The 13,292-nt window shown below is 42.6% G+C and overlaps 1 long non-coding RNA gene and 1 pseudogene across 2 annotated transcripts; both read left to right on the forward strand.

Annotated features, from left to right (window-relative positions):
- The first annotated feature begins 7,988 nt into the window (after positions 1–7,988).
- LOC119292182 overlaps positions 7,989–13,292 on the forward strand; it is a 13,394-nt pseudogene continuing 8,090 nt past the window's right edge.
- On the forward strand, positions 8,668–11,974 carry LOC119292183. Of its 2 annotated transcripts, none has more exons than XR_005142917.1 (6): positions 8,668–8,997; positions 9,519–9,610; positions 9,877–10,543; positions 10,872–10,947; positions 11,459–11,517; positions 11,620–11,974. It is a non-coding gene; the product is annotated as an uncharacterized LOC119292183 (long non-coding RNA). The 2 variants fall into 2 exon arrangements; XR_005142915.1 differs by having other exon boundaries at positions 9,890–10,543.

The following is a 13,292-nucleotide window of genomic DNA, read 5'->3' on the forward strand; positions in this document are numbered from 1 at the left end:
ATATAGTGGCAGGATTTATCCAAAGAGCTGAGGAGCATTACACTTTTGGAGGAGCCAGGAGAGGTATCGTGCAGTTGAACCTTTCAGGGTTGTTTTCCATGGGTTCTTTGTATAGGGAATTATTTAAAGCTAACCCTCATTGCGTTTGGAAAGCTCGACTCCTAGCTAAGATTAAGATCTTTCTATGGCAAGTGGCGCGAAATAGAATCCCAAGCGGGGACCAAGTGCGTAAACGAAAGGGGCCAGGCGATGGTAAATGCGTCTGATGCAGGGAAGAGGTGGATTGCGATCTTATCCTTTTCCAGTGCATGTTTGCTCGTTTTTGTGGAGTGTAGTCCATGAAGCCACATGGTGCTCATGGAGCGGGATTTTCGCAGTCTTATACATCGGTCGATTCAAAGGACTAATGGTAGTGAGCGAAAGTTAGCATGGATGCGTTTTGCTGCTATGGCGTGATCGTTATGGACCTCTGGTAACAAAGCACTAATAGAGAGAAGTTGGTCATTCTGGAAAAAAAATCATTCTTGAACAAAAGCACTAATAGAGGGTATACAAGCATCCAGCTGGCCTCATTTACAAACATGTCATCCTTTTGCAGTTGTGGAAGCTCTTGGTCAAGGTGCAGGACAAGCCGCTGGTTGAGCAGTACATCACCAAGAATGCCATTGTCTATGCGACGCTTCAGGCTAGGCACTCGCCTTGAAGGCTTCTTTGTTCCGACAGAGGGTGTGGTCGTAGCTATGTGCCTTGCGGTTGGCCATGTATCGAACTTCTCTAGTTTGATTTGCTCGCTTATTTTCCTTTGCTTATTTGCTTTTAGGACTATAAGGGGGCCTCAATCTAAGACCGGGCATGTGTCTCCTTTCTAAATATTTTTTTTGCTCCCGGGCCAGGTAAACGAAGGAGGAGGGAGTAAGCTTTTCACTATCAAGGTTGTGGAGTTGGCATAGCCAAGTTCAACGTCAGAGGCTGCCATTGGGCAAAGGGTTTAAGTTTTGAAACATAATCTTTAGCACTCTCGGGTTCTCAGTTTCACTCAGGTCCCAGATGATCATATTGTTCTATGAAAATTTAGATGTGAACATTTCTACGCAATACCTGTATCCATGATACGTTTCAGATTCTTTGTAAAACTTAAAAATACATTAATGTGATAAATAAAATAATTATATATAGAGTAACATGATGCTGACTGCATGTGGTAAGTTCTAGGGAAGAAAGAAGAAAAAAGACGATCGCTTTTTCTTAACACAGTACAATCGAAGTCGCTCACATACTCGAGCATACACTCACCCCTATGAACGTATGCACGCACACCCTACCCCCATGAGTATCTTCAAGAGACTGAGCCGGCACATCATCTTGAGATTGACAAAGTCGCCACAAATGCCTTAGTAGTCGACAGGAACGTCTCATCCCACTGAACGCACATTGCCGGAAGGCCTGAAATAAATTTAGAAAAATGCAAGCATCTATGTCAATCTGAGACTTGAACTCTGATGGACAGGTGATATCACTGTCCTTCTAACCATCCAACCACAGGCTGGTTTGCAACGAACGATTTCTTTTGTAAGCCATGCTATGGCGCATGTATATGTCACGGATATAGATATAGACAAAACGTGTAGATCGGTAAGCCGACAGGCAAACATGCAGACGTATCCTAGACAGTGCCTCTAGGATTGTTCTCACATGCATGCATATGCCGCCCAGATCGGTACGCCGACAGGCCACAGGCGGAGCGTAGAGACAAAAACAGCGAGCGCTAGCTACCAACGCAACATCGTTCTAGCTACAACGCATCTGAGTTTGTGAGCTGGCTTGGCTATGCTTTAGCGTGGTCCAAGAGGCATTTGGAAACTTAGCTTTCGGATCCACTAGCTATACATAGACGGGATCGAGCTATATACAACCAGCCAACGATATACTGCACATAGAAAAGAATGAAAAAGGTCCACCAGCCGGAGCCCACGGCTAGCTAGTACGAAAGCTACAGATCCCCACTCGTTTTAGTCATTGTTATTTTCTCCTTTCTATTTCATTCTAGGATGATGAGATGGATGTGGCCAGCAATTCATTGGCCAGCATATGTGCCCTATCAAAGAAAAGAAATCCGAGTTCTCTCACTTGATTATAGAAAAAATATTGTCGTTGTAAAAAAATATAAGAGCGTTTAGATCATTATTTCTTTATGGAGGGAGTAGAAACCTAAAACTTGCACACTGACGCAACGTGACCGCACTTTGTTTGTATGCATGTTTCCTCATATTTATTTGGCTGTGTGTGTGCGCGCGCGTGGGGGGGAGGGGGGCATTTGTGGCCCAAGCAACCGAGCGGGGTGGCAGACTTGCAGTAGTACCATTTTTTATATTGGCATCGCTCCATGGAGTCGGTTTTCACCGAATTATTTGTATCGACTCCAATAATGATCACTTGCGTCAGTTTTCTGAAAAATAGACAGCAAATAATTAATTTTCTATCATATAAATTATTACCTTCAGCTTAAAAATGGAATGTGTCGTCCTTTGTCCAGATATAACTGGTAGATGTAGCTTTGCAGACTTGTGTAAGCATATGTTGATATGTGAACAAAATGATATCCTATCTCTTTTACGTGCACTCTCTGTTTTTCTTCTATCTATCTTTAATGGTGTTGAGTAAGAATTAACAAAAAATATCTTTTCGATATTCTTAGGATCTGTGACCAGTTACGGGTAGGTGTCTACGTCGTGTGCCCCGGCGCTTCAGCCACCAAGTCAGAACTGAAGTTGTCTTTTGGTTTTCCACTTACCTTTAAAATTAGTGCTGCACACTTTTTTACATGGAAGATGCGTGTTGTTCCTACATCCTACATTATTGTCATTTCTTAATGAAACTTTTAGGTGAGTCTCGGTGCATTGAAAAGTTTTGGAGTACTGGATATTCTTAACAATAAGGATAGCAAGATTATTAACTATGTGCATTATTCTCCCGATTCCATGGCATCTCGTCATTTTTCGTTGTGTTGGACCGGAATATAACTTTTGGAGTAAAAGAAATGGAGCAAGAGCTACTTTTTTTTACTCCCACTGAATGAAAACCACTGTTCCAAAAATCATCCGATTCAGCGATTTATCGGCCAATTTATTGCTACTCGGTGGTGACCGATTAGATTATCCCATATTGTCACTATTAATCAGTTGGGGCAATTTATCACTCTGACAAGCCATTTGTCGGGAATCTACCAATAATTCGGGTCTATTCCTAGCACTACGTGTGATGTATTGTTGTTTGCTAGCAATTTGTTTTGGTTGTGACTTTGAGAGAATCAGAGAACCTGATATTTTAGTGTTGTTCAAGGATTCAAAGACAAGGAATCAAGGCAACAATTTTGTCAAATATCTTTTTTGTATTGAATATAGCATATTTTAGTGTCGGGAACATGTGATTTGCAACAAAAAATGGCCAATTAATATTGGACCGTTAATGGCCGATTTTGGATTAGTCTAATCCCCAACCAACAGAGACGCTAATGATAAGCAATATTCTAGACATTAACAAAAATACACATGTCATTTCGGGGACTGACACGCCTGCAACATACACCTTTGAATCGACATTTTTTAGCTATGTGTTCGTAAAATTATACAAAAGTATAAGTTGTGGAACTATTTTCGATGACAAGGAACTGAACTTATCCATGCGAACAACTTTAATTTTTCTTGATAGCCAAAGTTACACAAGTTTAACTGAAAGCATTTTCGGACAACATATATTTCAGTTTAGGTGATAACTGATTAGCAGTTTAGAAATAGACACTGTTGGCGACAGGCATGTTTGCTCCATGTTACATGTTGTATCGTGCATTGATGTGGTCATGAACAAAGTACAATTACCGGTATTTTTCTAGCTTGCACGTGTTGGTAAAAATTACTAGAAACTAGATGATACCCCGCGCGTTGCTGCAGAAATTTGTTGCAATATATATTTGATGAGATTTGGTTGTCTAAAATTTGAATATGAGAGTGAAGACTACAAACATACTATTTGTTGTATTTGATTATTATACAGTTATAAGATATTTATAGAATATATGTAGTATTTCTCATACAATTTGAGAGAAATGAAAGTGGTGGGGTTGATGAAGTGGGAAGTGTGCATGTTGAGAGAAATAACATATGTACCATTTCCCTTATTGCATGTTGAGAGAAATAAAAATAGTACAGGTTGATGAGGTGGCGTGTACATTTTGAGATAAGTAAAGTAATGGGATCAACTACTTATGTATATAGACATGTCAAGATGAACAATAAATAACAGTAAAATTTGCACACAACAACATCACATAACCGTGAATCAATCTCAGAGACATAATCTGCACGGATCTCAGGTGTAAACCATATGGCAGCCGCCACTTGTTCAGCTCCTTGGGCACGTTGAGGGCCTCACCGATTCGGAGGATTCCAAAAACGTAGGAACAGAATAAAATGTAGAATTACAATCATGTCCTTTTAGATCCTACAAGATTTTTTTTTCGTGAATACGTGTAATCCTACATGATTTTTATTTGTTTGATTGCAATAAAAAAAGGGTAGTTCCAAGATGTTTGAGTGGATATTAAAATTCCTATGAAATGTAGTACAAAGGAATCCCTAGGAATATATCATATAGGATTCAAAATCATACGAATCAAACGACCCATATAGGAAAATTTGCCAAGGATTATATTCCTAAAAAATTGCTATGAAAATCCTTTTAATCGAAGAGGTTTCAAAGCAAGACTCTTTTTGCTAAATCACGCTGATTCAATTCTAAAAATTTCACTCTAGACCTTTAAATGGTTTTCACAACCAATTTCCCACTTGTCATAGCAATTGTATGGGGGTAGTGCAGCTAACTCAGCAGAAGCATATGGCGTGCATAAGCATAATAGTACACATAGCAGCACTATGGCACAATGCACTACAATCCTCACACCGCAAGAGATCTGTGCACTGTCCATGTCACATCGCTTTCAAATTTAACTACGGAGGGACCCCGACCACAATGCATATAGTTATCAGAGCACTGCATATGGCATTGCCCAATCATTTGACCCATTTTGTTGTCTGCTGGTAATTAACAAATGGATGACACCTCTTTCTCAAATGCCCACTATCAAAACTACCATGGCGCACTGTGCATATAGCTTTTAATATTAATCCACCGACGAGCATTAATACGCTATTTGGGACGTGGCTCAACGGAGTAGACGTATCCATAGCTAAACATATACGGATTGGAATATGTGCATTATTTTGGGCTATATGGAACACTAGGAACGACATGATTTTTAATGACAAGAACTTCAACAACTTTTTACAGGTTATTTACAAAGCCACCGGTTGGATCCGTACGTGGTTGTTACTCACTCATGCGGACTCCAGGCAGATTATGGCTATTGGGTTCAACCAGTGGGAGACGGTCGCACATGCTATCTTCAGCCGATTTGGACGGCGAGCTAATAATAGGCTAGGTGAATAGGTATCGTAGTCTGTTTTTGGACTTGTCGGATGTGGCAGTTTTACTTTCTATACTTGTTTTCTTTTGCTCAGTTTATGAGCCATTTGTGGATCTAAGACTTTGTGTTCATACCTAACTACCTATTTAATAATATGGCTGCATGCATCAATTGATGCAGAGGCCGGGGCTTCGTTCCTCCTTTAAAAAAAAGAAATAGCATGACAAGTCGAACTACTTTTTGTTTAATAAAGATGGTTATGTACATCTTGATGATGCAGAGGCCGGGGAATCCGCTTTTCAAAAAATTACACCCTCAGTTTAGCAAAACTATTTTTTTTGTTAGTGCTACATCCTATCATCTATTCTTAAATAGTTGTGCATCAACATATTATGCATGTACGCCACACCATGAGCATGCCAAATCACTATCTGTCTGTATACGCATGTGGCCCTTTCACATCAACAAATCACGAATCACTATCACACTATCATAATTAATCACGCAATCATTAATGTCATTTGCCAAATTATCCATTTCTTAAAGCTCCATGTTCTCAGCGGCCCATGCGGCAACATGAGTGTTATCTTCTAGTATAACTAAATAGGTGATCCCCACTAACATGTTTCTCTCACCGTGAAACCATGCCACCTGCAAAGCATGCTAATTACATAAAAAAGTATTACAACAATACAATAAATCATATCTATTTTGAATTTGGGTTCTCATATTATAAGTCCAGATGTTCATCTGCTATGTAATCAAATCTCGTTGATGCATATTGCAACTAATTCCGACAACAACGTGCGGTGCAGTATATGCTGGTGCCACATCGATGTCAACTAGGGGGTGGGGGAGGGGGCTGAATAGATGACTACAAGTTTTAACTCTCTTATTGATTTTAGGGATTGTGAAACTATAAGTTTTCTATAAATGCAACTAAGGTTACTGAACAAATCTTTCACGCTGTGTAAATTTGTAGGGTGATTGGCATGCGTTGGTGACATGCCAACTATTCATTCCACGCTGGCTTTTTTAGGGTGCTCTTGCTCTTTTGATTTATGAAGAAATGTACATGGTCATGATCATTTGTTTAGGGGAAACGTTCTAAATCAACCGGTTGATTTAGTCGCTGCGTCCGCCGCCTCGCCCGCTTGACGCGTGTCGCCTGGGGCCCACCACCGCTTATCCCCTCATAGCTCTCCACCTTATCGTCTCGAGAAGAGTCTCCAGCCACCGGTCTCCTTTTCCCCTTTCCCTTTGTCTTCCTCTCCTCGACAGCCGAGATCTTCTCCCTCCCCTCGCCTCATCCCATCACCCTCCTCCAGATCGGGCAAACACCGGCAAGCCGGCCGTCACCGCTACTTGAAGCTTCTTCTTCTGTCCACCGCTGTCTTCTTCTCATCTGTTACAAAGCAGGTGACCCACCGGTGCTTCAAGGGGAGCTGCTCCAGTCGTCCCCGACCACCCCCTATTGCAATTGCAACGACAGAGTTGCAAACCGCGGGGGGACGATGGTGTTTCTGCCACATGATTTCCATTGCAATTTTTCTGCAACAACACTTGTGTTGCAGAAGTTCCTTCCGCAACAACACTTATGTTGCAAAAAGGTGAAGATGGAAAAAAAATTCTGCAACATCACCTTTGTTACAAAAAAATTATGTAACTTGACCTCTGTTGCAAAAAGAAAAATCGGCAACAAGTCCTCTGTCGCAAAAAAAAAATTCTGCAACAAGACCTTTGTTGCAGTGATGGAGGCGTCCCTTGGCCGCTTGATGCAGGAAATAAGAGCGTGTGAGGACGGCGGACAGGGGAATATGTTTCCGAAACAGAGCGCCTGCTGCAGGAAATAAGAGGTGGTCACGCGCGCGCGGTGGTTAGATCCGACGGCTGTCAGGGCGCTGATCCAACGGAGCTCCATGCGGCGGATGTTTCTAATACATCCGCCGGCCGACGCGTAGCGGCTCCCTTTGTTTAGGCAACGTTTTTGGCTATACTTACCCTAGTTTTTTCTACATAATTATATTTCCCTTCAATGGACCCAATGGACTAAATCTTATCATACAATTCATCCACACCATCAACTTCGGTAACTGATGCTTTGTTTTGACTGTAACCCAAGATATGTCTAAATATGCTACTTCCTCCTATCCATATTAATTGACGTTGGTTTAGCATAAAGTCGGTAATATGGAATTATGGATGGGAGGGAGTATATTTTTCCTTGATGCAAAACTTGTGCGCCAAAGTTCATGGACCCAAATTGACGGTGACATGAACGCACAGATCCAGATTTGGTCCTGAATTTAGGGGGAAGCGATGCGAAAGTAGAAAATCAGCCAATTACCGCGCAGTGCCACGATGCCTTCCTCGAGAGGGCGCCAGGTGGCATCAGGATAAGGTGGTCTCACTTGCCACGTCAGCCCCACGCATGGCTCCGCTGCCCAGCGACGCAGAACTTAAACAAGCAGGAGAACAAATAGTGGAGAGAGGGGGAGGGTATAGCAGAATAGCAGATCTAGGAGAGTAGCCGAGCAATGGAGTCCGACATGGACGTGAGCTTGGATTTCTCTTGGGAGGCCCTGGTCTCGAGCTCGGCAACGCAGATTGGTGAGCCCCTGCAGCATGCAAGCATGAACACCCTAGTCCACTCTGCTTCCTGATCTTGCTGTGATCTAAGTAACCGTTAAAGTTGGATGGATTGTTGGAGCATGCACCTGCCGGCCGAGGACTCTCTGTCCGGCCTGTACGACGACTCGACGAGCTCGCCTGACGGCGCCACCTCGCGGCCGACGAAGGTCACCAGCTTGGAGAGGAGGAAGATAATCAACGAGAGACACCGGCGCAGGAGGCTCAACGAGAAGCTATACGCCATCCGCCGTGTCGTTCCAAACATCACCAAGGTACAGATCGTCAGCACGAGAGGAGCACTTGCCAACACGTTCTACATATGCTGCATGCATGTTTAATTTGATTTTGTCCGTGCGCCGGGCGTTAGATGGACAAGGCGTCCATCATCCAGGACGCCATCGCCTACATCGAGGAGCGGCGGATTCTCGCCGCCCTACAGCTGCGCAGCCACGGTCATGGCGGAGGCCGCCGCCTCGACCGGCAGCGAGGAGCTAGACGTTGGCGTCACTACCCCAAACAGACTTTTTCGTGACGGCCAGACACGTTGGTGACGGCCGCGATACCTCCTTCAGGAATGTGTACGTGTTCCTGACGTGGATGGTCAACCGAGGCGAAAGATCGTTACGTTCCTGACACGATCCACTTTTCCCCATCGAGATACTCCTCCCACTCCCACGATGACCGCCACCTCCCCCATCCAGCGCCGCCACCTCCCCCGTCCAGCACCGCCACTTCCCCCGTACCGGCCGTCCAGTTCCGATCGGCCGCCTCCCTCGCCGTCGAGCGCCGCCCCCCTCGCCGTCGAGCGCCACTCCGACTCGCCGGCGACTTCCAGATCCGCCTCCCTGGCCGGCGATTTCCAGATCCGCCTCCCTCCCCGTGCAGAGGTGACTCCCTGCCCGTCCAGGCCCTCTTTCTCATCTTCCGTACCCAATCTGGCTGTTGTGTCAAATAGTTTAGATGTGCTGCAGAGCTACAAAAAAATCTATTTCATTCTTAATTTTGAATATGTAACTTTGTGCATTTTATGTCGATACAAAGAACTTCTATATGTTGAAGAAAATGCTATTTAAGATTGAAAATTAGTTTTCAAATCTGTGTACAGTGGTACATTTTGCCTTTTTAGTTAACAATTTCATTTTGTACTTAAACGATGTTGATTGAGTAATCTTGTAGTACTTGTGATAAATTCGCTATGTTTCTGGAGTGGCTCATGATCATTTATTCAGACCAAAAGCGTGTTGGTAAGTTGCATTCAGTTTCATTTGACCTCTCAGTATGGCTAGTTTGTTGAAAAAACATGTTCCCTTATGTAGGGAAAGATGTATGGCCCTGCAGACTGAGTTAGAAATTATGCTTCTACGTAATATGGTGGATTATGGATCACTAATGTAATTTGTGTTCTCAGATCTGTAACTATGGAAGGAAGACCATGGGGAGGGGGTCAAGTAACTATGGAAGGATGACCATGGGGAGGGATTGCTCCTTGTAAGCAGCAAGGTACACAATGCTTTCTTTGTCCATATATTGTTATCATGTGTCAACTCTTCTGTGGGTAACCATATGTGCACATGTTCAATAAATCATGCTTGGTGTGTTTGGCGGCATCCTTGTCCATATATTGCTATCCCTAACCACCTGAGAACAGAATAGAAGATGTCTTTCATGTATATTTTGACTAACCACCTGAGAATGATTATTTGTTCTCATACATGTTTTCTTTCCTTGTAGATAATTGATAGAACATTTATTCATTTAGTATTCAGAGCCTTTTTGCAGCACAATTTAAACTTTCTACCTCCTCCAACGACGATGCTGCTCTTCCCCAACGACAGCTTGCTGCTGAACTCTGTCAACACCCGCTGCTGATCGTCTCTTGCATCTACATGTTGCTGTTCTTCTCCATCTTCAAAGCCACGTCTTAGACTGCTGCAACACCAAGCTCCAGAAGCCAAATTTATGTTCTGTACTCCATTATTTCACCTCTTCCCTCGCTGATTTCTTGAACCCCTTGCTTGTTCAGTTAGTGAGATGTGTGTTCCTGTATGCTGCCAATTGAGATGATCTAGTTCTAGTTTTATCACCTTAGTATTTCAATTATTTGCTCGTTTGCATGACTGAAGATCTGATGCTATGTTAGATTTAAATTTCTTGTTCAACTTCAGAGAAAATATTAGTGTCCTATTGATTGTGTTCCAGCATGAACTCGTTCTGAACCTCACCTACTGCTGTTTTATTCTATTTTGAGTTTTGTCCGAGTTTTGAGTGTGGGTTGTTTGTGAGAAGAGCATCTTCTCTTATGTAGGAAAAGCAGAATGGCCTATGGCAGCAACAAAGATGAACACTTGCAAGTTCATGAAGTTGGAAGTTTGCAAATGTGGTTGAGAGTGGAGATTGTGGCCCCATCAATAATGTAATGTTCAAAAGTGTCTTGTAAGTTCCTGCACCTTTGCTCTGTATTCAAAACTACAACAAATGTTAATCTAAAATGTAACATGTTTGTTTTTCAATAAATTGTTTGTTCCATGATGATCAGTACAGTTGAATTATAATGATGGCATCCTTTGCATTTCTCTTGAACTTGTGTACACAAACATAGAAGTAGAATAGCAAAAGGTTGTCAGTGCATTAGCTTCACCCTGCTGCTCCAATAACACTTATACTACACGATGTATATTCCTCTAAACTTGCATTTATGAGTATGTCCCCAGTTATTATAATTTTCTTCACGAATACAGCTTCTGAGTAGAAGTCGTTGTAGGTACTTGGGGCCACCGTTCTCCTCACCAGACCCTTGGGTGGGCGAAGGCCCTCAAGCACCTCCACTTGAACTTCTGGTAAGTCTGTAAGGAACCACCCCAGGACAGTTCCAGTCATATTAGTCTTTTCTTATCAGCTAGCTTTGCATCGCCCGCCTCCTTCTTGTTTTTAACATTTTCAAGATGATGAATATTCGGATTGCCTTGCAGCTTGTTTAGGCTCTCCAACTGTTTTAGCTCATGCCCATGTTCCATCCTTACTTGAAATACAGCAAGTTCTTGTAGTGATGTTAAACTGCTGATGTTCGGAACTTGCATTGCAAAGCTATAAATATGCCGCTTACTGCTAGTTTTCTACATGTAGTGCTAGTTCTGTACATGCAGTTTAGTGTTTGGCATACTTAGATTTTTCCTATGAAGTGATGATTTTGTTTGCTATCACGTAAAGTTATGAAGGGGGTTGGTCACCACAAAATTTCATTTGCCATGAATACTATGGATATAGGGCATTGGATTGCAACCATTTAATTTTTCTTCCCTTTTCTTTTCTTTTGTTCATTATGTTCCGGTTACATTTTCATAATTGCAGCCTGTACTTGGCAATAAGAGAAGTCTTCTTCACTTGCTTGGTGGCAGTTTTGAAAACCTGTATGTATCACAGTTTTGCAACCTCTTTGAAAACCTGTATGTATCACAGTTTTGCCTTTCACCGTTGTTCATTTAAATCTCCTATATTCTTCTGTTGTATAGGTGAATGGAACCTTCCAAGCCCAAGGGAATGCTGATACTCCGTTGGCAGAATGTTCCCATGATGAAGACCATCCTCATGCTACTCATGCGGATGAGCATAGTTCTATTCCAACACAGGACAAACATTTAGGAATTCCAGTAGTATAACTAGTGGTTAATATTGTGAACTACAGTGCAGGTAGGGTTTCTTTGTCAATTGCTTCTCCTGGCAATTTAGGAATCAACTAGTATGCGTGTTTTGACTTGGTGACACCTCCTGTTAAGTTGAGCTTCCATGAATCATGACTTGGATATGAATGTGTGGATCTTGTGAACAATGAGATTTAAATAAATTGGATGGGTACATTGTGGCCTAGGAATTTGTTGTGATTTTAAACCGGGTCGTGTGACCTTTGTGTATGCATGATTGTGAAAAGATTTGCATGTGGCTGTGAATATATATATATATATATATATATATATATATATATATATATATATATATATATATATATATATACTGCTTTCCAATAATATTTTTAGTTTGTCTTGGTTGATTCCTGACGACCGTTTTCATACTTTGCTGACGAAGCTAGCCGTCATGGATATATGTTGAGCTCATTCCTGAAGGTATGGTCCTGAGTGCCACTAGCTGAAGATGTTCCTGACGGCCAGTTTTCTGACGGCATCTCCTAACGGTGGGGCCGTTAGGAATTTGAGTTCGGGCGGCTAGGGGCTCCCCTCAGGAATCGCCGTCAGGAACACTATGGGGACCGTCAGGAACAAGAATCTTTCCTGACAAGCTGTTTCTGACGGGAAATTCCTGACGGTAGGGGCTCATTCCTGACAATATCTGTTCATTCCTGACGGATTTTGGCCGTCAGGAAAAAGTCAGTTTGGGGTAGTGCGTGGGATCCTTGCCGCCGAAGAAGATGAGGAGGACTACCTCCGCCTCCTCCATAAACGGCGCCATCTATTCTCCTGCAACGAATCCCGTCAAAATCCTCGAGGTAATCATTCACATGTGACATGTTGCTCAGTGCAGCCTCCCATGTGAAAGGAAGTTAGATCCAAATGAAGTGAGGGAGATAGGTGTGCCTGCACCTCGGCAAATAAGAATATTCCACAGTAACTAACACACACAATTATTTTAACCAACTGATAATAACATTACATAACTCATTCACAAATCCTGTTACTTCGACCATCATCCAAACCGGTTGAATGTAGCCTGAGCCACAGTCTCTACCAAAAGCCACGGGAGGTCGTGCTTCCACATGTTGTAGGAAACTGGACATATATATGGGTATTGCTGGTAGCTAACTTGCAGAAAATTGGAACGTTTATCCTGTTAAAAATACAACCATTTCGGCATTTCGACCGCCCACTAGACAGCACACTAGAGAAGTGTGGGAAACGACCATGATAGAAATAAGTGGTGAATTGTTTTCTCCTTGTCACAAAAGCAACACACCTTTGTCCAAGCAACGCATAAAAATCTTTTCAACGGGAGCTTGACTTGCAAGTGTATTTATTGAGGAGAGGGTGACTAGTAGTATTAATGAGGTCCACGTACATGGTTTAAGGGAAAAGACACCTAAAGTGCGTAGGCAAACTCCTTATTGCGGGGGTGTCTTCTCCTCATCAACGTTTTCCTTACTAGTTTTCACATGTTTATGCTCTTTGTTGCCCCC

This window comes from Triticum dicoccoides, chromosome 4B (assembly GCF_002162155.2).
Source record: "Triticum dicoccoides isolate Atlit2015 ecotype Zavitan chromosome 4B, WEW_v2.0, whole genome shotgun sequence".
Taxonomy (NCBI): domain Eukaryota; kingdom Viridiplantae; phylum Streptophyta; class Magnoliopsida; order Poales; family Poaceae; genus Triticum; species Triticum dicoccoides.